A 26,004-nucleotide genomic window follows, 5' to 3' on the forward strand; every position below is an offset into this window, starting at 1 on the left:
TTATCTCTAATAAGCTCCCTTTCCCCAGATTGCCACGGAGGAGGAGAAGGTAGAAGATTATTCCTGTTCTGCTCCTAGAAAACTTTAAAATGCTATCACCATGGAAACTGCTCTCGCGCAGTCACGGAGCATGCTTGTGGGAGAGGGCAAGGCGAGGGGAGGGAAGGGGAGGGAGGATGAGGAGGAATTTGGGGCGAGAGGCACACAGGGGTCTTCCCACCACCTCAGCGCTTTTAGTTCAGGTTAGTTGATTCACGGTAGACACACGCGCTTTGTGCTGAGACATCTCCCTTGGAAGAGCGGGGACCCAGAACCATCCCTGGACTGGAAGCTCTGTGTTTGTGGGAGACTGGGGGAAGGGTATAGAGCTAAAACAAGACCTTCGCCCTCAAAGGAATTTGGAAACTGGGATTGGGGCAGGGGCGGGGGCGTGGGTGAGCAAGAAAGAACTGGCACTTCTCCAGAACTTACTACATGCCATGCTCTTTATTATATAATTTCCTTTTTTTTTTTTTTTTAATCCTGACAAAAGGGCATTTAACCCCCATTTTACAGAGCAGGAAACTAAGTCAGGGAAGCCAGTGACTTTTCTTTTCTTTTCCTTTCTTTTTCTGCTTTGGAGGGCAGCACCCAAGGCACATGGAAGGTCCCAGGCTAAGGGTCCAACTGGAGCTGCAGCTGCCAGCCTATATCACAGCCACAGCAACATCAGATCCAAGCCGCTCCTGTGACCTACACCACAGCTCAGTTAACCCACTGAGCAAGGTCAGGGATCGAACCCAAGCCTCATGGATACTAGTCGGATTCATTCCTGCTGAGCCAGGATGGGAACTCCAAGCCAGTGACCTTTCCAAGGACACACTGCCAGTCAGTGACAGAGCTGGAATTTGAGAACTGCTCAGTCTGGCTCCAAAGATAATGATGTTGCTATTTATTCAGTTTCTACTTCTGCCAGACATTGAATATATTTATAACTCTTATAGCCATGTGAACAAAGAATTTCTACCTCCAATTCACAGAGAAGAAAACTGAGGCTCAGGGAGATTAAAGAATTTTTCCGGAGTTCCCGTTGTGGCTCAGTGGTTCACGAATCCAACTAGGAACCATGAGGTCATGGGTTTGATCTCTGGCCTTGCTCAGTGGGTTAAGGATCTGGCGTTGCCGTGAGCTGTGGTGTAGGTAGCAGACGCGTTGCTGTGGCTCTGGCGTAGGCTGGTGGCTACAGCTCTGATTCGACCCCTAGCCTGGGAACCTCCATGTGCTGCAGGAGCCCCAGAAAAGCCAAAAAGACCAAAAAAAAAAAAAAAAAAAAAGAAAGAAAGAAAAGAACTTTTCCAAGATCACATGGCAAGGAGTGACAGAACCAGGATGAAAAGGTAAGAGACAGGGTTGGGATTTGAATCCAGGTATGCCTGCTGCTGAAGCCAGTGCCTTTTTTTTTTTTTTTTTTTAACCTCACTTTGCAGCCAGATGATATACCTGAGCGTGAAGGGAATAGGGGAATACCATGTGTGGGCTGAGGCTAGGGTGCTTGCCCTCAAGGGTGCATTGTGAAAACCAGTCTCACATGGGGACATTTCATATCTTGTCTCTAAGGCACTGTCAGTCCTAGAAGGTTCCATCCAGCAGTGGGAGGTGAGGAGAAGACTCCATGAGCCCAATGAACGGGAGCCTGGACAATGGCAGAAGGTAATACCTGAACAAAGAGGTGGGAGAGAGGGCTGAGTGGGAGGAAATGGCTGGTCGGGGGGAAACCGTGAAGGAGAGAGCCCTCACAACTTAATTGGGATGTATTTCCTTTCCCTCCTACATCAATTAATCAGAAAGTGCCAGGTCGTGCTGTGGTGACCAACATCCCCAAAGATCAGTGGCTTAATACTCTGAGATGTGTCTCTCATTGCTTATTTCTCATTGTATCAGTTAGTCTTTGCTGAGTAGCAAACCACTCCCCCAAACCACACATTTAATATCTCCCGCAAGTCTGTGGGTTGGCTGGGTGGTTCTTGTGGTCTGTGTTAGTTCAGATGGGGCTAAGGTGGTTTGGAGTGGCCTCAATCAAATGTTCGAAGCGTTAGCTGGGACAGATGGGACCTTTCTCCTTCCTCTAGGAGGCGAGCCCAGGCTCATTCACGTGGTAGCGGAAGAGGTTCCAACCACCAAAGAAGGCACACTCCGATGGGCAAGGGCTTTACACGTCTCTGCTTGCACTGCAGTTTTTAATATCCCTTTGGCCAAAGCAAGCCATGTGGCTGAGCAGGTTCGAAGGGTGGAGAAATGGACTCTATCTCTGGATGGGAGGACGTAGCAAAGTCAGGTTGCCAACGGGAGTCCATACAGGGATGGGAGGAATATTGCAGCCATATTTACAATTTCCCACATACTGCTCCATCACAGATCAGTGGGGATGGTGGGGAGGGGGCGAGGGGAAAGGGGATTTAATCTACATATTCCTCATTCCAGGACCCAGGCTGGTTGTGGCTGTCTTACTGCTGCCATGATTACTGAGGTAGGGAAAAGAGAGTGTTGTGAATTGCACATGGGCTCTTAAAGCCCCCATCAAAGAGTGGCGTGCCACTTCTGGTCTCATTTCACTGGTCAGAGCAACACATGTGGTCACACCCAATTTCAGGGAAGGGGGAGTAGGAGCTTACCGTGTGCTTGGAAAGACAACCATGGACATTTGGAGCACAGCACTATTAACAGCATCATTTATGAAGCGCCCACTCTATGCAATTTAAGAATGTGATCTGAACGTATTCTGGCATCTTTCCGAAGCAGAGATTATTATCTGTTTTCCAGCTAAGGAAGCAGAGTAGTTGAGAAACACACTTAAGGTCACATATCTGATAAGAGGCAGAGGCAGGACTAGGACTCAGAGAGTCTGATGCCAGAGGTGATATGCGTTCCAGAGCGTCCTGCTCATCCCTACCACTTCAGAGGGAGGACAGAGATAATTCCCCACGGGTGACTCTGGCTTCCTGCGAGGAGGTAGGTGAGGTGGCCTTGACATCATTTATTCACTAGTCATTTGGTCCATAATTATTTCAGTGCCACCACGGACAAGAGGAACTGTGAATAAGACAAACCTGGTTCTTGCTTTCATGGAGCTTATGATTTGAAATATCCACCTCTGATCCCAAAGGTTAAGGAGTCCATCGTCTCCTGGCTTTAGGAAGTGGAGCGCTTCTAAGGTTGAAAAGGCTCACAGGGTTTCCACTCCCACAGGGGCTCCCCAAGGATCCGTAGAGCTGGTGTGGTGGTCGGGGGGCACTGTTGCAGAACTTGGGCTTCATGGAAAACCTGGGGAGCTGGCAGCCTCAGTGGAGCATCCTGCAGGAGTAAACAGCTACTGAGTAATGCATTCCAGGCTGTGGGCAGAGCCTCTCCTGGCTGCCTCCTGCATCCAGAGAAGTTGGTGGGCTCAGGCAGGAGACGGAGGGCTCCTGGAGCCCACGCAGCTATGCATCCTGGCAAGTGAGGGCTGGGGTAGGGGGAGGCCATGGTCTTGCTAAGGCACCATCATCACGAGAGCTCCCAGTCTGTGTCATCCCAGATGTACACTGGGACCCAAAGAACTTTGTGGGCACCTGGCTCAGCCTTCTCCCTCCACCTCCACTGTGCTTCCGAGCTCAAAGCTTGGCTGGTGCAAGCTTGTCACATGGTCACCCAGCTCTCCTGGGAACCCCTCCAGAGATGAGGCGCTCACTACCTCCAGAATCAGTCTGTTCCAAAGTCCCTTCTGATTTCACTTGGCTACTCTGCCCATGAGCCCACACAGCCCACATGCCACCAGCCACATGGAGCCAGCACCTGCCAGGATGCTGCGTGTCCTGGGTGCAATGACACCCTTGTGGCAGGCGGACTGCTGGTGGGGAGGGAGTGTTATGTGAGCATGCATAGCCCTGGGCAGATGGGCCTGGCTCTGCCGGGCTGTCAGTCAGAGATGCTGAAGCCTCAACTCATTCTGGCTCCAGCAAGTACAACTATTTATAAAAGATGAGGCCTGCCAGGGAACAGGGACAGGCTGAGACATCTGCTCCTTCTGCCGGGGTGGCCGGCACTCACCACAAACCTCCTGGTCTCATCACCCTGGTGGGTGGAGCCCCAAAGTCCCCATCAGCATCTAGTGAGCCCTGTCTCTCTGCCCTGCCCCTACCCCCAGTGGACCATCTGAGAGATGTGGCTGCAGGTGGGGGAGGATCCTTTGCTCAAGGAGGCAGCTCCCTTGTCCCACTCCCTTCCACGTCCAGTTTCTAGAGGGGAAGGGGCAGCTCCCTTGGGGCAGCTCCCTTGGCATGAAGCCGGCCAACCTCTCTGAACACACAGTGACACCTGTATGCCTCTTACAGAGCTGGGTCCTGGCCACCCAGGCTTATGTCCCCTCTGAGACAGGAAGCATCTTGAGCATCACCCTTGGGGTCTTGCCAGAGCAGGTGCTTGCAGTGGGCAGTGCCACACCATGGGTGTGGAACTGGCTTTGGCGCCTTCTCGAGCAGGAGAGCATTAGGTTTGAATTCCAGCTCTGTAATCTTCTCTCTGCCCCAGTTTTCTCATTGCTCAAGTGGAGGTGAAAGGGATGGCTGCCTCTCACGGTTGTACTAATAGTGCATATTACCTATTAGGATGTTTTTCACAGTTCAGTGAATGACTGAGCTCGGATTTGAGGCTGGGGTAAGAGCAAGCCATTGTAGGTGGTTGAGCAGGAGGGTGGCACAATGAGGAGGATGCTGACAGAAACTTGGCAGCTGAGGGGAAGACTAATAATAAAATAACAATCCCCCAACCCCATAATAAGAAGAATGAAAGATTCAGGAGTGTCTTGGTTGCCTTGGCACCCTTCTTTCTTAATCAGACAGGTCCCCTGGAAGTCATTTTGGATCAAAGCCATGCCCAGCCTGGAAAGAGTCAGGGAAGGGGAAGGGTGTAGGGGAGCAGAGAGAGAAAGGAGACTGGTGGGATTGGGGGCTCAGGACAGAGAGGAGATGGGAAGATGGGCTTTAAGGGAGATCTTGGGATATGGATTTTTCTGCCAATACCCAGGCAAGACCAGAAAGGCAGCCGTGTCAGCCTTGGCTACTATCTAGCTGTGTGATCATGGAAAAAGTACTTGACTTCTCTGAGCCCCTCTTTCCTCATCTTTACTAGCCAGAGAATACATTGTCCTCCCCCTCTCCCCTAAAAAAAGTTCTGTTCCATGCCTCCTCCTCCTGGCACAGGGCTACCCCTTGGAGGACAATTGCACAGAAAATATGTCCATTCCTCCAACCCCTTTCAGTCAAGGGTAGGCTAGCTTTCCTTTGAAGGAGACATTTGAACAGGCCTTGAAAGCAGCAGGGATGCAACAATTGGAAAATGGCAGTGAAAATGCCCTACGCATTCCAGGAAGAGGGCACAGCAGAAGGAAAGGCACAGCATCAAGGATGAGTCTAGCTCCTGACTTGGCCCTGTCTCATTGTTTGTGCCTCTATGGGTCTCTTATTGTACCCTCTCCAAGCACCCAGTGGACTCCAGTACCTAGAGGACACTGGCAGGTGGGTTTGCGCACATTTCTTGGTTGGGATAAGTTGAAGCAGAAAGAACATTGCTGCTAAAGAGGGAGAAGAAAGTTCAGAGGCCCTGTTGGTACTGTGGGCAGTAACGAGGCTGTCAGGGAGCAGGCAGGGAGGGGAGGGCTTGACTGCAGTCACATTCCTTTTGCTCCCAAATTGAAATTAAAGATCATTTCAACTCCAGATGCTGGAAATGCCTGTGTTCATTACTTCTCAGGATTTTGTCCATGCTCTTGTTCTAGATTCAATTAGAGCAATTTAAGGTAATTAATTAAATTTGTTCTTTGATTAATAAAGATAGAAATTCAGCTAAGTTGCTGTGAAGGAAGAAGCCATGTTGGGATTTGCTAATAGAGGTTTGAGGAGACCCTTTCAGCCTCTTGATCTGCTATCTCCCCCCACAACTTACCCACCATATTGTCCATGGATCACCCCCCACCCCCCATCATTTCAGCTTTAGCCAAGGACCCAGAGCTTTAAAGTCAGGGCACAGTGTGTGGTTGTGTTCTAGAAGGAGCAAGGAGGTGGGGGGATGGATAAAGGGGGTCCACATGGAAGAGGTAGGGAATGGGGAAGGAGCCACTAAGACCTGGCTGCACCTGGAGGGAGCTGAGTAGGGGCCAGAGGGACTGCAGCAGGCTGGGAAGAAGCCAGACAGGCACAGAGCTGGTGACTGGGGAACTGGTAGGAAACCAAGGGTCAAACTACAGGGATAGAGGGAAGGGAGGAGGGCAGAGGGATGTCTAGCCAAAGTCAGGTTCAGCTGCCCAGTAGAGGCAGGATATTAGGTGCCAGCATGGACAGTGACTCAAACCAGGAAGGAAAGGTCGGAGCAGACACCAAGATGGGGAGTCAGTGTGGGTCAAGGTTTAAAATTCAGAGCGTTTCTAAGTATGACACAAACCCCAGCAATTCCACAACATCCAGATAAGTAAATTTGATGACATTTTTAGGATCTGCATGGAAACAAACACTGTAAAGAGAGTGAAAAGACAAATGAAAAACTGGGAAAATGCTCGAAGCTATTATCACAGACAGAGGCTAAATTCTATAATATGTAAAGGGCTCGACAAATCAATAAGAAAAGGAAAAACAGAGGAAATGTGGGAAAAGTTTAGGTATGGACAGTTTGCAGGAAAGGAAATTCAAATAGCTCTTAAGCATATGCAAAGTTGCTCATTCTCTCCTGTAGTAAGAAAAATGCAAACTAAAAATTGGCAGATAAAACATTTTTTATCAGATTGATTAAGATGAAAAACTATGTTAATATGTGGAGCCCAAATTAGTGTGGAGAAATAGGTACTCTCAAACAATGCTAGTACTTCCTCTATGGAGGACAATTTGTTATCTATCAAAATTATAAACACACATATCTGACTTTGACCTAGAGATTCAGACAACATGATGATTTATTGCAGCACTATAATAGCCTAATGGGAAATAGCAGAAGTGCTCACAAATAGGAGACTGGCAAATCAATGATGTTATAGCCAAGGAATGGAATACTACATGGTCATGAAAAGAGAGAAGCATTTCTCCATGTCCTGCCCTAGAGCTCTGAGGCATGGAGTTTCTGGGGTTTCCTCCAGGACTTGGAGAATCATTGGTGCTTGGGGAGCCAGAGGGACAGGCAGGCCATGGTGTCCCCACATCAGCTCCCCTACATGGCATTTGTGGTTTATGAAATTCTCTCACAACATTTTCTCATGTAGCACCCGTAATATAAAGAGGATTACCTCTGTTTCCCCAGATGAGAAACTGAAGCTCAGGAAGATGAAGAAAGCTGCCCAAAGTCAGGCACCTAGGAGGAAGATGTGGGATTCAGACTCTGTCTGCATGACTCAGGGCATCTTCTTCCCTCGTGCCGAAGTTGCCTCTTCCTTGCTTGTTGATTTTATTTCATGGTGGAGTAGAGCGGGGCCTTATCATGCTCCACCTTGGGAAGCAGACCTATCTCTAGGTCCTTGCTCTGTAGATGCTCAGTCAGGGCAGGGCCTCAGCAGGACCCTCCAGTGGCCTTTCCACCCCCGCCCCCAACCCTGCAGATGGCTCTGTGACATTCCCTTCCCACTGCCTTGTAATTAAACCTGGAGGGCTTGGGCACTTGTCCCGCCTTCCCTTACTCCAGGCCCATCCTTCTTCCTCCTGGGGATCTTACGGAGATCTCAGGTCTCCTACACTGGCTTGGGCATGGCCGGACTATCCATGCCCTCCTCCTCACTCCAGGGTGGGAGAAAGGGCACCGATCTGTCTAGGAAGCCATTTCTCCCTGTCCACAGCCTGGCCAGTTCCTGCTGTGACCTCAGCTGCCATCCTTTCTCATCACCTGCTGTATCCAAGACAACCGACAGCTCCTACTGGGGGGGTGGTGAGAAGGGGAGTGGGGGTGGCAGGCAGGGTCAGTTTAATGGTCACAGCTCCCAGCTGAGGGAGCCACCTGTTCTGTCTGAGGATCTCACGGTGGGAGGGAGAAGACCGGGCCATTCATGAAAGTCAAGGAGGCTTTCCGGAGGGGAGCAGGGGGGACTTTAAAGGCACCGAAGAAGAAGCTGTTCTATTAACCAGACTCTGGCGGATCCAGCCTTCATGGAGCGATGGACCAGGAGGAGTGTGGAATCAGAAGAACTGGATTGGATGCCCTCCTCTGGGCCTGACTAGCTGTGTGAACTTAGGTAGGTTTCTTGATATCTCTGAGTTTCTGTTATGATTGCTTCATGGACTCACTAGGGGCCTGCAATGAAACTAAGTATACTTTATAAGCACTAAATCTTTAGTGGTTAAGAACATGCGCTCTATGGCCAGAAAGGTTGGGTTTGAATCCCAGTCCTGCTGGGTGCCCTTGACCAAAAGACTTTGCCTCTGTGTCAAGTGCTTTGGCTGTGCAACGAACAGCCCCCAACTGAGTGGCTCAATGCAACAACCACTTATTTAGTTCATGGTTCTGGAGGTCAACATTTTTGGTTGGGACCAGCTGAACGTCCTTCTGATCTTGGCTGGGCTCACTCATGCGTCTGGGGTCCAGCAGCTGGGTCCCTTGGGACTGGCTGCTCCATTGGCCTCATCTGGGATGAATGGACCTCCTGGTTCTCTTTCCACGTGGTCTCTCAGCCTCCACTGGGCTGGTCTGGCCTGTTCACAGAGTGGCTGAAAGCTTCAAAGGCAGCCAGAGAGTGAGCTCCAGTGTTTAAGCGTGCCTCAGTTCTCTCCAGGCATCGTTCTTGCTTCCGTCTTATTGGCCAAGGCAAGTCACGTGGCAAAGCCCTAAGCCAGGGTGGGTGGGCACATCCAAAGACATTGAATGAGCAAATTGGGGGCCATCCCTTCAGTGAACCGTGGCCGCTCCCTGGGTCTCAGTTTCCTCTGTAAAATGAGTATAATCTTGAACCTTCCTTAAGAATGGTTGGGAGGCCTGAAATGAAATGAGCAAGTGTATGCAAATGTATACATTTTTTCAGCACCGGGGGAGAGCAAACAATCCATAAGGCACACTGTAAATATTTTAATTAGTAGGGCCTTTGAGAGAGAGAGTTAAAACCCCATGATGCAGGCTCTGGATTAGTGACCTAGAAGACAGCTGTGGACCTGCTTTTCTTCTCCGAGGAAATGAATGGGGCCAGGGAGGGTAGGTCCTATGGAGAGGTCTCTGCCCTATATTCCCTGGCTGCAGGGAAAGGGATGGGCATTTGGTTCTGGGTCCTCCCCAGGATGCAAAGGGTGTGGCTTTGCTCTTTCTACTTCCCTTCTCCCTGTCCTCCTGGGCTCAGGCACTCCTGCATCCGGAAGAAAGTTGTCAGGGCACGTGCTCACCGGTGGTGCTTGGTTCTGGAAGGGGCTTTAATGCTATTAAGCTGGGATCCTAAACCTCTCCATCAAAGCCCTGTATGGATCACCAGGTCACCTATGGGTCATGATCTCTGCAACACTGTGTCTGCCACAACCCGCAGTACCGGATCTTCACATATCCATTGACTGCAGCGTAGTGACTGACACGAGCGGATATTGATCTGGAATTGGTCTTGGCATCCACGGTGTCATCAAGAGCCAACCCGAGTCCCTGGACATTTGTTAACAGCTCTGGGCACAAAGAGAGGCTCAAAGAGGCTGCCCTCTTGATGCGCTAGTGAAAGCTGTCCGTGATGGGGGCGTGGAGGGGAGCCGGCTTTATCAGACTTTTGAAAACCTTGAAAACAAGATGCACACAGCTGCCTTCACAGAGCCCAGCTTGGCAACCACAGATCTGGTTCGGCCCCCTCCTTTCTTTGGTTCCAGGGGGTCCTTTTTGAGCTCCCTCAGGCAGCCCCAGGAAGGTGGGAAGGTGCTGGCCATTTCTTCATTCATGACTCTTCAGTCCCCTCGGGTGCTGGGCCCCATCCCAGACACTGGAGCCAGGATGGTGAGCCACATCAGATGCAGGTCCTGCCCTCACGGAATTTACGGTCTGAGGGAGACAGAGATTAATTGATCACAAGAGTAAATGTAAAATTATATGGCCAGATGGTTTTCTTTTTGAAATATTAATCTTCCTTCCTTTCCTGGCATTTCCTCTTCCTTTATAGGGCATTTGGACTCAGAGCGTTCGCTGCCGCGGGGGATGGATGACCCAGTGGAAGTTAGACGGCAGTTCTTGTCTTCTGAGTGTCAAAAACTGAAGCCCCGGTGGCTGCGTGTGTGAGGGGGGTTTGGAAAGAACCAACGAGTTGGAAGCCGTGGAATGCTCCAAGTCCTCAGATCAGAGGATGCTCCCTGGGCCGGGGAAGGTGGGGGGGTGGGGGGAGCGGGAGTGTGTGTGTGGCAGATGGGCCACACATTTGCCCTGACTCCTCCCTGTTTCCTGCAGAAATAGGCTTGGAGGACCTGAAAACCCGCAGACACAAAGAACCCACATCCGTATCCCCAGGGTAAAGGCTGCTGAGGCAGCAAGACCCCAGCCTGTTCCCAGGGACTGCCTGGTGACTCAGAGATAAAGTCATAAGGCGGCCTTGAGTCTCCTGGGGCTCCTCCACCCACTAGCTAAGGCTCACCCTGGGGATGGAGATAACCAGTCCTCCTACGCCCGCTGCTGCTGGGCTGACACCTGCGCTACCAGGTGGGCTGTGCACCTTTTGTCTTCGGAAGGAAAATGTTCCTCTGAGTTTCTTTCTTTTCTTTCTTTTTTTTTTTTTTTTTTTTGACACAAGCGTATTAGTCATTCTGGCTCCTTGAGCCTGGCAGCACCTGGCATTGTTTTCCGACAGTCTGACAGGTGGTGGGCTGCTGCTGCCCCCCTCCCTTACTGCCCGTGCCCATGCTCTGAAAGGTGAGGCAAGCATGGGGGTCAAGTATGGGGAAGGGTAGAGGAACCACTGGCTCAACTCAGCCACAGGGTCTGTACTGACCCTGGAGCTACCAGGGGCTGGGCTATCCATAGGGGTCAGGCCTTCAGAGGCAGAGAGGCCCCCCCCCCCCCTGCCCAAGTAGGAGTGGGAGGCGGAGATAAGCCTGGCCACGCCCCCTGAGCTGGCCACTGACTAGATCCCATTCTCTCTCTGGGCCTGTTTCTTCCTTGTTGGTAAGACTGTAGCAAGGTCAACGTGGTGGATGAGATAAAGATGGTGAAAAACCAGGTTTCATCAGCACAGGAATGCTAACAGATTACTGAGCACTTCCTGTGCTATGAGGCAGCACGGTGGTAAAAGCCAGCCTGGATTACCTGCGTTATTCCTCCCAAATCCCCACGAGCTGGACACTACTGTTAGCCCCAGTGTAGGGATGAGGAAACCAAGGGTCCAGGAAGCTGCCCAAGGTCATGGAGTTAAGAGTTGGGCAAAGCCGGGATTCCAGTCCAGGCTGTCAATCTCTCTTCTATACTGTGGGGCAGTGACAGAGCTTTGCCCTGAGGTGGGGGCATGAAGGGCCTCGGTGACCATCTCAGCCACTCCTTGTACGGAGAAGGAGATGGAAGCTCAGAGAGAGGAACGGACTTGCTCACGCTCTTCTTGCAGCCTGGACCCACACTGATGTGTAAAACATTAAGCGCTGTGCGTAGCTTTTGGACAAACATATTGAGGCCACAAAAAGGGCTTTCTGAGGATGTCAAGCCTTCCCCCAGTGAGTTACCTTACATCCTGGGGAGGGCCTGTGCAGAGGAGCGGGCAACATTCTGGGGCCTTTGAAGACCCCTCAGAGCGGCCAGGGGCAGACGGAAGAAAATGGGGCCATCGCTTCCTTCTCCTGCCTGAACTTGTACCCAGCTTTGTCCAGAGAGGGAGGTGGTCCTGAGGATACAGTCGATGTGTGACTCGGGGTGCTCGCCGTGTCCTGGTTTCCGAGGATGAACCATCTGAAGCAACCGAGAGTCCCACAAGAGAGGGCGGGTTAAGTGACATCATAGAAACTGTGGCCCCTGCTTCCTGACACAGAACTCTGAAGTCCCTTGTAATTTCCTGGGCGTTGTGGTTACAGGGACATCTTTTGCTGTAATGAGGCCACTTTTGGCAGGTCCCTAGATAACATCAGGATGGAGGATGGTCACCCACAAGACCAAGCCTTGATTAGAAGCCTGGGATTTTCAGCCCCACCCAACCTTCAAGGAGGGCAGAGGGGCTGGGGATTGAGTTCATCGCCAAGGGCCAAGGATTAATCCATCCTGCATACGTAATGAGACTGCTATAAAAAACCTCTAGGCATTGGAGAGCTTCCTGGTGGGCAGGCACATTCGGGAGTTGGGAGGATGGCACACCTAGAGAGGGTACTGAAGCCCTGCATCGCCCCCACCCCCCACACCTTGCCCTGTGCCTCTTTCCCATGTGGCTCTTCCTGAGTTGTATCCTTTATTTACTTATTTATTTTTCTTTTTATAGCCGCATCTGTGGCATGTGGAAGTTCCCTGGGCTGGGGGTCAAATCGAAGCTGCAGATGCCAGCCTATGCCAAAGCCACAGCAACCCCAGGTCCTAGCCACATCTGTGACCTATGCTGCAGCTTGTGGCAATATTGGATCCTTAACCCACTGAGCGAGGCCAAGATCGAACCTGCATCCTCATGGACACTATGTTGGGTTCTGAACCCACAGAACCACAATGAGAATTTTTAGTTATACCCTTTGCAGTAAATTGACACCCATAAGTGTCTTCCTAAATTCTGTGAGCCATTCCAGCAAATCACCAAAACCGAGAGGGGGTCATGGGTACCACTTCCCAACACTCTGTCTCCTCGACCTGCTTGCTTTTCCTTGGATTTCATAGCACATGTGTCTTTATAATATTCTCTATGAATTCTTTCCTTATTAAGCTTGACATTTGCTTTCTGCACCCGCTATCTGACCTCCTGCTGGAAACGAAGCCCCATGAGGGCAGGACTCCCTATGGGTTTGTCTACTGTGTCCCTGGAACCTAGACCATGAATGAGTGGGATGGGGAGGGGCTGGGTGGGAGAGGGGTGTCCTCCCCATCACAGAGCCCTCGTGTCCTCAGACCAGCAGATCCAGTCCAGCAAAGGGACAAGGAGGGGGGTCTTCTTCACGCCCCACCCCATCACCCAGGCTGGGCGCTGGTCAGTGGGTGGGAGGGAGCAGCCTAGGTTAAGCTGCACGAGTTGGCCATGGAGTCCCCCCAGAAGTCCTTCTGCCATGCCTGTGCTGGAGGGACAGAGTTCCCATCACAGCCACCCCCATTCCCTGCCTCCCCCCACCCCCCAGATCAAGAGCAAAGGCTTTTAATTCAGCACAGAGTCTGAGCCAGCATCCCAGGCCTAGAGCGCTCACACTGCTTGGCACCCACTCCCCCATATCTCCCCCCATTTGATGGAATTGCTTCATCCGTATTGAAAACCTGTGTTAGAGAGGCTGGTGCTGATAGGCCCACTGAGACCCTAATGCTTCCTCAAGCCTCCTTGGCACACTGCAGAGAAGCTGGAAAAATGGGTCAATCCGGCTTCGGAGCCAAAAGTGGGGGTCGGGGGATGGGGAGTTAGGACAAGAGATACTAGAGTTGGCTTGGAAGAGGAAGTTCTGGAAACTTTGTCACCACTGTCTGGTGACCTAGGGCACAATTTCTACAAATGGGGAGAGAGGTGTTTTGTGACACAATGCTCACACAAAATTGAAACGACTTACTTGCTGTGGGACTTCATGGGTTAATGCAAAGCATGAGTCTAAGGGGAGCAAATGCAGCAGTTCTCAAACTCCTGCCCTGGTACCCCTCTTCCACGGGGTGGGGGGAGGCTTGAGGGACTGGGGTTCCTCTGAACACTCTTGGAGACATGCTGGTTGGTCCGTGTCAATAGCCCGCTGAGAGATGGGGCTTTCTGCTTCCCTCCCTTCCTCCCCCTTCCGTCTTTCCCTCCATCTTCTTCCTCTGCTAGCCCAGCTTGCATAATGCTACCACCCCATTCAATCACAGAAGAACCCTTGAGTCACTTCTGTGGGTGTTAGGGAGCTATTGAGCTATGCAGGTCCAAGGACGTCAGGCTTCTTTACCTGCCATTCAAGGTTCCCATCTGGCTCCAAATTTAGCACCCGCAGCTCTCCTCCCCTGCTTCAGCCGTACCCCTCTCCTTACAGTTCCAGGACAGCTGTGAATGCCTCTACCTCTGAGCCTTTGCTTTGGCTAGAATATCCCTCTTTTCTCCTCTCAGGCCACCTCCTCCAGGTAGCCCTCCCTGATTAACCCAATCTTGCCTCCGAAGTCAGAAACAGATAAAATAGCTATAAAATCACTGCCCCCCCCACATTATCCTAAAGAGTATAATTCTTAGGACCCAAAGGAACACCTTTGTCAGGGACTCAAAGGGAGGTTCAACAGCTTCACAAAGACTGATCTCAGGGCCCGTCAGCTTTCTCAGAAGCACGGCTCCAGCATCTGCATTACATGCCATCTCAGGAGTCCCGCTCCAGCGTGTCCTTAGCTCATTTAATTTTTTCCTTTGACATTTTATCGTGGGAAAATTTCAAACCCATACTAAAGTGATTACAAGGCTAGCCCAGACCCCTGTCACTCAGCTCCAACAATGATCATTCATCCTTCATCTTTACATCTGTCCACTCCCCTGTATCGTTTGAAGCAAACCCCAGACACCCGATTTTCTAGCCCTATTTATCTCAGGATGCTTTCCTACTGTTTTTTTTTTTTTTTACTTAACCATAATATAATGATTCTACTAAAAATTAAGAAGAAATCTTTAATGTCATCAAAATATCTAGTGACTGCTCACATTTCCAGTCTTAATTTTACTTCTTTTATAGTTAGTGTGTTTGAATCAAGAGCCTAATGAAGTTGGTTGATATATCTAAGTCTCTCTTAATCTGTAATCCCGCTCTCTCATTTTTAAAAATAGATTTTGTTTTTTGTTTAAATTTTTTTTTTTGTGGGGGGGCTGAACTCACGGCCATGCAAAAGTTCCCAGGCCAGGGATTGAACCTGTGCAACAGTTGTGACTGGAGCCAAAGCAGTGACAATGCCAGGTCCTTAACCTGCTGAGCTACCAGGGAACACCTAGACTTTGTTTTTTAGAGCAGTTTTAGGTTTAAAATTGAAAGGAAGGTACAGAGAGTCTCCATACGTCCCCTGCCTCCAGACCTGCACAGTCCATCCCATTACCAACACCCCCACCAGAAAGGTACATTTGTTACATACAGTCAATGAACAGACCTTGACACCACATAATCACCCAGAGCCCAGAGTTGACACTAGGGTTTATTCTTGGTGGTGTACATTCTATGGGTTTGGACAAATGTCTAATGACCTGTATCCATCACTATAGCATCATTCAGGGTAATTTCACTGCCCGAAAAACTCTCTGTGCTCTGCCACTTATGCCTCCTGTGAAGCCTGGCAACCACTGATCTTTTTCACTGTCTGCATAGTCTTGCCTCTTCCAGAGTGTCATATAGTTGGAATCAGACCGTATGTATTCTTGACAGATGGGCTTCACTCACTAAAATGCATTTAAGTTTTCTCCATGTCTTTTCATGGCTTGATAGCTCATTTCCTTTTAGCGCCGAATAATACTCCACTGTCTGAACGCACCACAGTTTACCCATTCACCTACTGAAAGACGGCTTGGCTGCTTCCAAGTTTTGATAATTATGAATAAAGCCACTATACACATCCAGGAGCAGGCTTTTGTGCGAAAATAAGTTTTCAACTACTTTTGGGTAAATACCAAACAACACAATTGCTGGGTCATACAGTGAGAATATGTTCAGTTTTATAAGAAACTGCCAAACTGTCTTCCAAGGCGACTGTCCTTCCCGATCTTTATTCCCCCCCCCTTTTTTTTTTGAGAAACCAGCTGTCTGTCCTGTGTTTTCCCAGTGTGGACTTTACTGGTTTTATTCCCGTGGTGTGTTTTAACTCATCCCCCTGTCCTCTGGATTTCTGGTAAATTGACAATTTGTTTTTCTGGCTCAAGCAGATTCAAATTGGGCTTTTTTAGCAAGACAATCTCGTGGTGCTACGTGCTTCCATCGGGAGATGCCTAATGCCGGCCGCCGCCTCCAGTTTGGGGATGTTGGCAGCTGTGGATGTTCAGGATGCAGATCCACGCATCCACTAGGGGTTGCGAAATGGGTGAGATTCCCATCCTATCATCCCTTCCTCATTTATTAGCTGGAATACTTCTAAAAGGAGAAACGTCCCTCAACTATAATTTGGGTACTCAGTGGTACAGTAGACACGGGAAAAGCAGGATAAATGCTTGAGTCTTTCCCTTTATTTACCAACCAATTATCTTTTAATGGAGTGATGCTAGGAGCGAACACTTGTAGGGCACTTACAGCTCAGCAAATGTTTTTATCAACGCCATCGCATTTAATTATCATAACAACTGTGAGGTAGACAGGATAGATGCTGCTATTTTTTTCCTCGCTATGTAAAAATTTTATTGAAGTATAGTTTTTTGAAAAACAAACAGAATTGGGTATTTTTTCTTTTTTAAAATACAGTTGATTTACAATGTTGCGTTAATTTCTGCCGTAGATCAAATTACTCAGTTGTACCTGTACATATTCTTTCTCATAGTTTTTTCCATGATGGTTTATCACAGGATATTGGATACATTTCCCTGTGCTGTACAGCTGGCCTTGTTGTTTATCAGTCCTATATATAAGGGTTTGCTTCTGCTAATCCCAAACTGCCAACACTTCCCTCCCCGGCCCTCTTCCCTTTGGCAACCACAAGTCTGTTCTCTACATCTGTGAGTCTGTTTTTGTTTCATGGATATGTTGATTTGTGTTGTATTTTAGATTCCACATATAAGTGATATCATATGGTATTTGTCTTCCTCTTTCTGACTTACTTTGCTTCATATGATAAGCTCTAGGTCCATCCATGTGGCTGTAAATACCATTATTTCATTTTTTAATGGCTGTATAATATTCCATTATGTTTATATGTGTGCGTGTTTGTGTATCTCACATCTTCTTTATCCATTCATCTTGGATGGACATTTAGGTTGTTTGCATGTCTTGGCTATTGTATATAGTGCTGCTATGAACACAGGGGTGCATGTATCTTTTTGAATGCAAGTTTTGTCTGGGTATATCCCCAGGAGTAGGATTGTTGGATCATATGGCAACTCTATCTTTAGTTTTTTGAGGAATCTCCATGCTGTTTTCCATAGTGGTAGCACCAAATTTACATCCCCCTCATGGTGTTTTTAAAAAATCTTTTATTAATTTCTTGGCAGGCGAGAGAACTGAGATCCAGAGCAGTTAAGAGACTTGTCCCAGCTCAGAGAGCTACCAGAAAAATCCTCCCCAACATACAGAGAACCCTAACTCTGTGCCGTAGGCTATTCTCCAAATGTGAATGAATATGTTTCATTCCTTACCACAACTCTAGGAGCCAGAGAGGGGGCAGTGATTGTCCCCACTTTACGGATGGGGAAGCCCAAGCCCCAGAGAGATTAGCAAAGCGGCTCAAGGTCAAATAGTAATAATATTGGTCATGATTTATTGAGCATGTACTGTGTGCCCGATGCCTTGCTAAGTGCTCAAAACAGCATAATGCAGTGTTTTGCCATCTGCTGTGTGACGAGTTCTTGCCACATGCCTGGTACATGGACTCCTCATTGTGACCTTACATTAACCTTGTGTTACAATGAGGAGACTGAAGTTCAGTGGGACTGGCTCACACTCTCCTGGGTTGCAGGATTTTATGCGACTGACCCGGCTTCCAACGCACTTCCAGTCTTCATCGTGCTGTTGCTAGCCCGTGCACAGAGAGCTCCTGAGCCTAGATCCTTGTACCTGTGTCTGTGCTTCCTCTCCCTCCCTTCTCCTGCACCCATAGAGGGTATGATCTGGAAGACAGGACTCTTCCCCTGGGCAGTAGCTGCCTCCTACCTTCTCCACCCCCATCCCAGAGAAGCTGCCATGCTTGGCATTAATTGACAAGAGGAAAGAGACAACAAAAAGGTAAGAAAGCTCATTACTTGGAAAAAGAATGAGTGGCTTTAGAGCCTCCATGGCGTCCTCAAATGTAGCTGACTCAGCCTCATTGCTGTCTTCCACCACTTTTCTTCCAGAACCGGGATATGAAGCCCACTCAGCCACAGGGGGGCTGAGGGAGGGGGGTAGTTCCTATTGTGGCTCAGTGGTAACCAATCCGACTAGTATCCATGAGGATGTGGGTTCGATCCCTGGCCTCGCTCAGTGGGTTAAGGATCTGGCATAGTGATGAGCCGCAGTATAGATCCCAGATGTGGCTCAGCTCTGGCGTTGCTGTGGATGTGGTGTAGACCGGTGGCTGTAGTTCCGATTTGACCCCTAGCCTTGGAACTTCCATGTGCCATGGGTGTGGCCCTAAAAAAAGACAGACAAATAAATAAATAAAAGGACAGGCGGCCTTTTGGCCCAGCAGGGAAGGACAGGGTGCAGGGCCTCCCTGGACCAAGAAGCCCACCTTTGTCGTGAGCCACTCTGGGTTCCCATCAGACATCATCCCAAGACCCTAAATTGCAATGGCCTCAATAATAATTGCCATCCTGTGTTAATGTTACTGCTGCCGCATGCTGGCATGAACAGTCGTAATCGGGTATCCTTAAAGGGGTGCCCTTTGGTAATGAGGTGCTGTGGCTGGCTTCCGGCACGCAGTGACCCTCTGGAGGGCAAAGCGATGCTGTAGAAGACAGGAGGAAGACAAACAAGAACCAATTAAACCCTCAATTCGAGCAGAGTAAATGAATTTGACTTCAGGGGATCAAGAGGGAGAAAACTTCTAATTAGATACACGCAATCCTGGGGCTGAGCACGCTCGTGACCGCCCTCATGGCCGCCCCCATCACATTTTAGATAAATGTTAAGGATTCGAATGCGATGCAATTAAAATCCGTCCATCCTATGCACTTACTACTAGTGGGGTTTGATGACTGCTCACCTACTTTCTTCGTGCTCCAGCGCTGCCCTTCCCACCCCTCGCTTCTGCGTTATGATTGGCTCTTGTCACAGCCAATCCCTTTTGAGCAGGAGGAAGGCTTGGCCTAGGGGACCTGCTCTCGGGTGGGTCTTTCTTCAAAGGCCAAGAGAGGTATGGGAGAGCAGGGAGTACCTGGACCTGACAAATGGGCCAGAGGTTGCAGACTGGAGGCCCTTGGGCAAAGTCTGCTCCACAGGTGCATTTATAGAGTTGGAAATGCATTTCTGGGGCTGCCAAAGCTGGATATTTCACATAAGTATTTGGAGTTTTTGGTTTCTTTGGAAACACTGAAGATTGGAGATACTGAGCTAGTGACAGTTGACCCAAGCTGAAGAACATCCACTATCTAGACAGGATCCTGGTCCCCTAGCCCATGTCTGGTGGGATTCACTGGTCCATGTGGCCTTTCAGCCCCTGAAGCATAGGGGGTTCAGTCTCCTAAATGTGGTCTTCAATCTCCAGGTGAGGGGAGATGCCTGAGGGTCCACCCTGAACCTCCCTGCCGCTTGTCCTGAGCTCTCTGCCTGGAAAGCCCTTCCTCAGCCCCTATTCAAATGCCATCTCATCCAGGAAGAATTTCCTGTCTCCCCAGCGGGCATTTGTCTATCTCTCCCTGGGCCCTCGGAGCCCTGGTCTCTACCCCAAGGTAGCACCTCTCTGGTGTGTGACAATGAATCCACTTGCCCCCTAGAAGCAGAGCGGTCTGTGAGCACCCTAGGCGCAGAGTCAGGTCTGATTTGCCCTGTCTCCCTCTAAGGGCCCTCAACAGGGCCTGCACCAGGACAGACACCCAGGAAATGTGAGTTGAGGGAAATTGCACATGGGCCGGGGTAGGACGAGCCCAGGCAAACGTATTGGCCTCTTTCCCAGGCCTTCTTTGCACCTTGCTGGTCTCCTTCTTTTGCTGGCCCCAGGCTTGCGGGCTGGAGATCATTTACCGAAAGGTCTTTGGGAATGAACATGTCCCCACAGCCAGGGAATTCATTTTGCAGTTGAGAATGAAGAGATGCAATGCTTAACACAGTGGAAGATGTGCTAATGGTGGGCTTGCAGGCACAGGACAGGAGATAGGTCGGCGGGGGGGGAATCCTTTTTATTTTTTTGTCTATTTTGTCTATTTAGGGCCACACCCATGACATATGAAGGTTCCCAGGCTAGGGGTGGAATCGGAGCTGCCAACCTACATCACAGCCACAGCAACACCAGATCTGAGCCGTGCCTGCGACCTGCACCACAGCTCACGGTAATGCCGGATCCTTAACCCAATGAGCGAGGCCAGGGATCAAACCCATGTCCTCATGGATAGTAGTCAGATTTGTTAACCACTGAGCTATGGCAGGAACTGCAGGAAATCCTTTTTGAAAGTGAGTTCTCCCAAGTGACATATATGGCTTATGATTTGGGTTTTGGTCAATCAACTTCTCTCGCTGGGCTGTGACCAGTGTCACAGGGTCATCCGCTTGACCTCTCTGAACTTCAGTATCCTGGTGTGAAAAATGATGGATCAGTGCAGTAGTGCAAATACCTGACAATTAGCTTATTTTGATTGTACTGTAGGTGCCTGGCCTTAAACTTTCGATGGCAGAGACATCCATTTCAAAGACAACCATCTCGAATAAACACGTTGCCAGCTACACACCTAGATGCAGAGCCAGGCTGCCTCACCCGTGAAGTTCCCCTTGGGAAAAGCCCAGGGTGACCCAGACGATTGATTGCTGGGGTGACCCTGCTTTCCCCTTCCCCCGTGTTAATTCCTGTTCTTATGTTTTCAATTCACCAATAAAGAGTGAACCTGCAGGGAGTTCCCATCATGACTCAGCGGAAATGAATCCAACTAGTATCCAGGAGGATGCAGGTTCGATCCCTGGCCTCGCTCAGTGGGTTAAGGATCTGGCGTGAGCTGTGCTGTAGGTTACAGATGTGGCTTGAATCTGGCGTTGCTGTGACTGCAGTGTAGGCCGGTGGCTACTGCTCTGATTTGACCCCTAGCTTGGAAACCTCCAGATGCTGTGGGTGCAGCCCTAAAAAGACAAAAAAAAAAAAAAAAAAAAAGAGTGAACCTGCAAAACCCACCCTCAACCTCAGGTCTCTCTTTGTGTCTCTCTTTTTCTCCCTGCGACCCTGCTGTGTGTCCCCAGGCGTGCTATGTACACTCCAGGGCTTGTGAGTAATAAACCTTGTTTTTTTTCAAGGCTTCCCTGATGGTGGTTTCCCAGCTGCATCTTACAGTCATATTCAGAACCGAGAGGGCCTGTCCAGCCACAACACTGGCTCCAGTTGGGGAAATGTCGGCAGGCCTCCCCAAAGGTCATACAGGCCCAGGTGAGTGCCCCCAGGCTTTCCTAGCTGATTGCATCACTTAATGATGAGCCAAAACTGACACAAAAGAAATACCGGTGCACATTCCTTAAAAAGTGAAACTTTCAGGAGTTCCCGCTGCGGCACAGCAGAAATGAATCCGACTAGTATCCATGAGGATGCTGGTTTGGTCCCTGGCCCTGCTCAGTGGGTTAAGGATCCAGCATTCCCGTGAGCTGCAGTGTAGGTCGCAGACAAGGCTCAGATCAGGCGTTGCTGTGGCTGTGGTGCAGGGCGGCAGCTGCAGCTCCAGTTCCACCCCTAGCCCGGGAATGTCCATATGCCTTGGGTGCGGCCCTAAAAAAAACAAAAAGAGAAAAAAAATGAAACTTCTACACCGACCCAGCAATTCCCTTCCTAGGTATGTATCCGAGAGAAATGAAAATGTGGGTCGCGCAGGGATTTGTACACAAATGTTCACAGCAGTGTTATTATTCGTAAGAGCCAAAAATTGAAAACATTAATGTCCACCAACTGGTGGGTGGATAAACAAAATGCGGTTTATCCATACAATGGCAAATGTTCCATCCTTGAAAAGAAACCAACGACGGATGTGTATAGGGCAGAGGTGAACCACAAAACTACTCTGCTGGGTGAACGAAGCCAGACATGAAAGACCGCCTATTGTATGGTTCTATTTATAAAGAACGTTCTAGAAAAAGCCAATCCATAGAGGCAGAAAGTAGGCCTGGGGCAGGCGGGGGACGTGACAGGGAATGACAGAAACGGGCACGAGGACCCTGCAGGGGGCGGTGAAAATGTTCTAAATCTGATGACGGTGGTTGTAGTCCATGGTAAGTTTACTAAAAATCGCCGTAGAAGAGACTTGAAGTGGGTAGATTTTCGGATATACAAACTATTCCTTCACAAAGTTGCGAAAAATCACCTTCTGCACACAGTGGTGGCGCAGCTCACGGAGTTGGTGCCCGTGGGGTGCTCAGCCCCGTCCTCAGCGCATCCTAGGAGTTTGTAAATGTCCGCTCTGCCTTTTTCCTCTTTTTCTTTTTTCTTTTTTTTTCCTTTTTAGGGCTGCACCTGCGGCATATGGAAGTTCCCAGCGAGGGGTCACATCAGAGCTGTAGCTGCCAGCCTACACCACAGCCATGGCCACACAGGATCCGAGCCACATCTGCAAACTACGCCACAGCTTGAAGCAATGTTAGATCCTTAACCCACTGGGCCAGGCCTTCTTTATATACAGACGGCTGACAAGCATGTGAAAAAATGCTCAGCATCACTGATTATTAGAGAAATGCATCAAAACTACTATAAGGTACCACCTTGTGCCTGTCAGAATGGCCATCATTAACAAGTCCACAAATAACAAATGCTGGAGGGGGTGTGGAGAAAAGGGAACCCTCCTGCACTGTTGGTGAGAATGTACATTGGTACAAACGCTATGGAAAACAGGATGGAAATTCCTCAGAAAACGAAATATAGAACTATCATATGACCCAGCAATCCCAGTCTTGGGCATATATCCGGACAAAACTTTCCTTGAAAAAGACACATGCACCCACATGTTCATTGCAGCACTATTCACAATAGCCAGGACATGGAAACAACCCAAATGTCCATCGACAGATGATTGGATTTGGAAGATGTGGTATATATACACAATGGAATACTACTCAGCCATAAAAAAGAACAAAATCATGCCAATTGCAGCAACATGGGTGGAACTAGAGACTCCCATATTAAGTGAAGTCAGAAAGAGAAAGACAAATACCATATGATATCACTTATATCTGGAATCTAATATATGGCACACATGAACCTTTCCCGAAAAGAAACTCATGGACTTGGAGAACAGATTTTTGGTTGGCAAGGGGGAGTGGAACAGACTGCAAGTCTGGGGTTAATAGATGCAAACTATTGCCTTTTGAGTGTATAAGCAATGAGATCCTGCTGTATAGCCCTGGGAACTATATCCAGTCACTTATGATGGAGAATAATGTGAGAAAAAGAATGTATACATGTATGTGTGACTGGGTCATTTTGCTGTACATAGAAAATTGACAGAACACTGTAAACCAACTATAATGGAAAAAATAAAAATCATTATTAAAGAAATAAAATTGTTTTGACAACTCAGGACAGTTTCAATGATCGGACAAAACGGCTTGTGTTTCTGGTTTCCATCCAAGGCATCGCTTTAAGGATACCAGTTAAATGTCTCGGCCTCGCCCCTCCAGGCTCCATTGGCCTTGGGGTCCCCTCAACCCTTCCTCTTTGATGGCCTCGTGCCTGCCTCTTCTGGTGGCTTCCTTCACTTCTGACCCACTCTTTCCTTGCCCATTGTGACAGCCTCTGGCAGGCCTCCTTTTTGCCATCAGGTTCTGCCTCCTTCTCATAAGCCCAGCGCAAGCTCCCAGGCTGCTCTTCAAGAGCCTTGGCTCACAGACCTTCACTAGCTCCCTAGTGCCCCGAGGAAAAAGCTCAAGCCATCAGTCTGCTGTGGGTTTCCTTGTGCTCTCGGATTTCACTCTCTTCTGCTCCACCTTCTGAAAACTTTCTCCCTGGCCTGGAACTGGCTCCCTGGCTTCTACCTCTGCCCCTTTGCCTGGCCATTCCTCCTGCCTTCCCACTGCTCCCATCCCAATGACCACACACACCTTGTCCTGAACACCAGACACCAGCCACATTCAATGGGGAGGTGGAAGAGGTTTGGAGCCAGGGAGCCACAGCTGATTCTAGACCTGGTTCTGCTACCTGGCAGTCAAGATGCCTACATGCCCTGAGCCTCAATTCCCTCATATGTGAAATGGGTGTGCTATTAATATGCAACAGATAGAGCTGGTTAGTGTCTTTCTTCTCACAAGACTGTGATGTGGGAGAGGGCAGGGATCGTGAATGACACATCTCTCTGTCCCCAGTGTAAGCCCCTGGGTTCCTAGAACAGCCTGGTATAGGGCTGTGTTCAATGACTTGTCTGTGAATGAATGAATGAATATCTTGGTTGATTTATTTAGTGCCTGGTATGTTTACTAAATCCCCCTGCCCCTTCTTGCCTGCCATTCTTCCAACAAGAGTTTCACGGGTGTCCACCATGTGTTGGGTGCTGGACGTGAGGTTCAGGCTGTGGGAGAGGGACTGTGATGGGGTGTCACTCTACTTTCATCTGCTCTGTCCTTGCCTTGCCCCAACCTCCTGGCTCAACTCCCCTCCAGACCCGCCTCTGGCCCTTGGGTCTTGGTTTCCTTGGTGCTGGATGCCTGGCTTTCAGGTCCGGGAACAGAGGGATGGAGCCGTTCATTCATTCATATATTCAGCTCATTTCTCCTGGGGTCCCACTTTGTGGCAGGCCATGTTCCAGGCTAGAGACACAGCAGAGAGCAGGACACGTGAATATCCCTGCCTTCATGAACTGTTTTCCAGTGTGGGGAGAAAGAGGACACGGTAGTGATGATAACTAACTAAATAAGCAAACCATCTTTGGGGTGTCTGCTGGCAATGAATGCTACAGAGAAAATCCAGCAACCAAGTGGGTAGTGGTGACAATTTTACAGAGGGTGTCAGGACATACTTTACAGAGAAGATGACATTGAAGGAGGAGCCATGCTAATACCTGGGGGTAGTGTGTTCCAGACACAAGGAAGAACCAGAGCAAAGGCCCTGAGGCAAGAGGCTACCATGTCATGGGTGGAGGGTTGAGCCTTTGTTCTGGGCAGATGGGAAGCCCTTGGAGTATTGTAAAGAGTAGAGTGACGTGATCAGGCTTATCTTTTCAAAGGATCACCTATAGCCATTGTGCTGAGAACAGACCGTAATAAAAGCAGGTGACATTTGTCAAGAACACACCTTATTCCAGGCACGACTCTGAGTTGTTTACATATTTCAACTCATATAATTGTCACGACACCTTGAGGTGGGTACTGTTATCCCCATTTTATTTTATTAAAAAAAATTTTTTTTTATTTTTCTTTTTTAGGGCTGCACCCACTGCATATGGAGGTTCCCAGACTAAGGGGCTAATCGGGGCTGTCGCTGCTGGCCTACACCACAGCAACTCGGGATCCGAGCCATGTCTGCGACCTACACACAGCTGGATCCTTAACCCACTGAGCGAGGCCAGGGATTGAACCTGCGTCCTTATGGATACTAGTCAGATTCATTAACCACCGAGCCATGAAGGGAACTCTGTTATCCCCATTTTAAAGAAGAGGTTATGTGAGGCTCAGAAAAGCAAGATGCCCAAGTTCACACAGCCTGTAAGTAGACAGAGTTGGGTGTGAACCCAGACAAAATCCAGTGCTGGCACTCCTGTGCTTGCCACTGCTCTACACTGCCTCTTGGGTGGGCAAAGGCAGGGCTGGGAATTCAGATAGACCCCAAAGCAAAGCTTCTTTCTACTTGATAGCTGTGTGGCCTTGGGCAAGTTACTTAACCTCTCTGTGTTCTAGGAGATATAATACCAACCTTAGACGCTGCCCCAAGGTCAGGTCGTGTGGGTAAAATTCTTTGGGGGGCGGGGCTGAGAGTTTGGCTGCTCAGCCTGACGGCCACCTCCCCCCTCCTCTTACTGCCCCCCACCGCCCCTCCTGTCCCCAGGAAGGGGTGAGATGACCTTGAAGATGGCATCTCCCGAGGGGAACTCAGCCCACTCTCTGCTGTAGGATGGCTTTTCCTACCCTCCCCACCACTGCCCCCATGCTTGCAGCTCTGTGCCAGGACCCAAGAAAGTGGAGAGGCTCAGACAAGGAA

General features: G+C 49.4%; 1 long non-coding RNA gene across 2 annotated transcripts; it reads left to right on the plus strand.

Annotated features, from left to right (window-relative positions):
* LOC106509363 lies at positions 1,277-12,369 on the plus strand. 2 transcript variants are annotated; one of them, XR_001306846.2, is made up of 4 exons: positions 1,277-1,376; positions 1,597-1,689; positions 8,115-8,221; positions 10,106-12,369. It is a non-coding gene; the product is annotated as an uncharacterized LOC106509363 (long non-coding RNA). The 2 variants fall into 2 exon arrangements; XR_002341488.1 differs by having other exon boundaries at positions 8,131-8,221.

Source organism: Sus scrofa, chromosome 2 (genome assembly GCF_000003025.6).
Source record: "Sus scrofa isolate TJ Tabasco breed Duroc chromosome 2, Sscrofa11.1, whole genome shotgun sequence".
NCBI lineage: Eukaryota > Metazoa > Chordata > Mammalia > Artiodactyla > Suidae > Sus > Sus scrofa.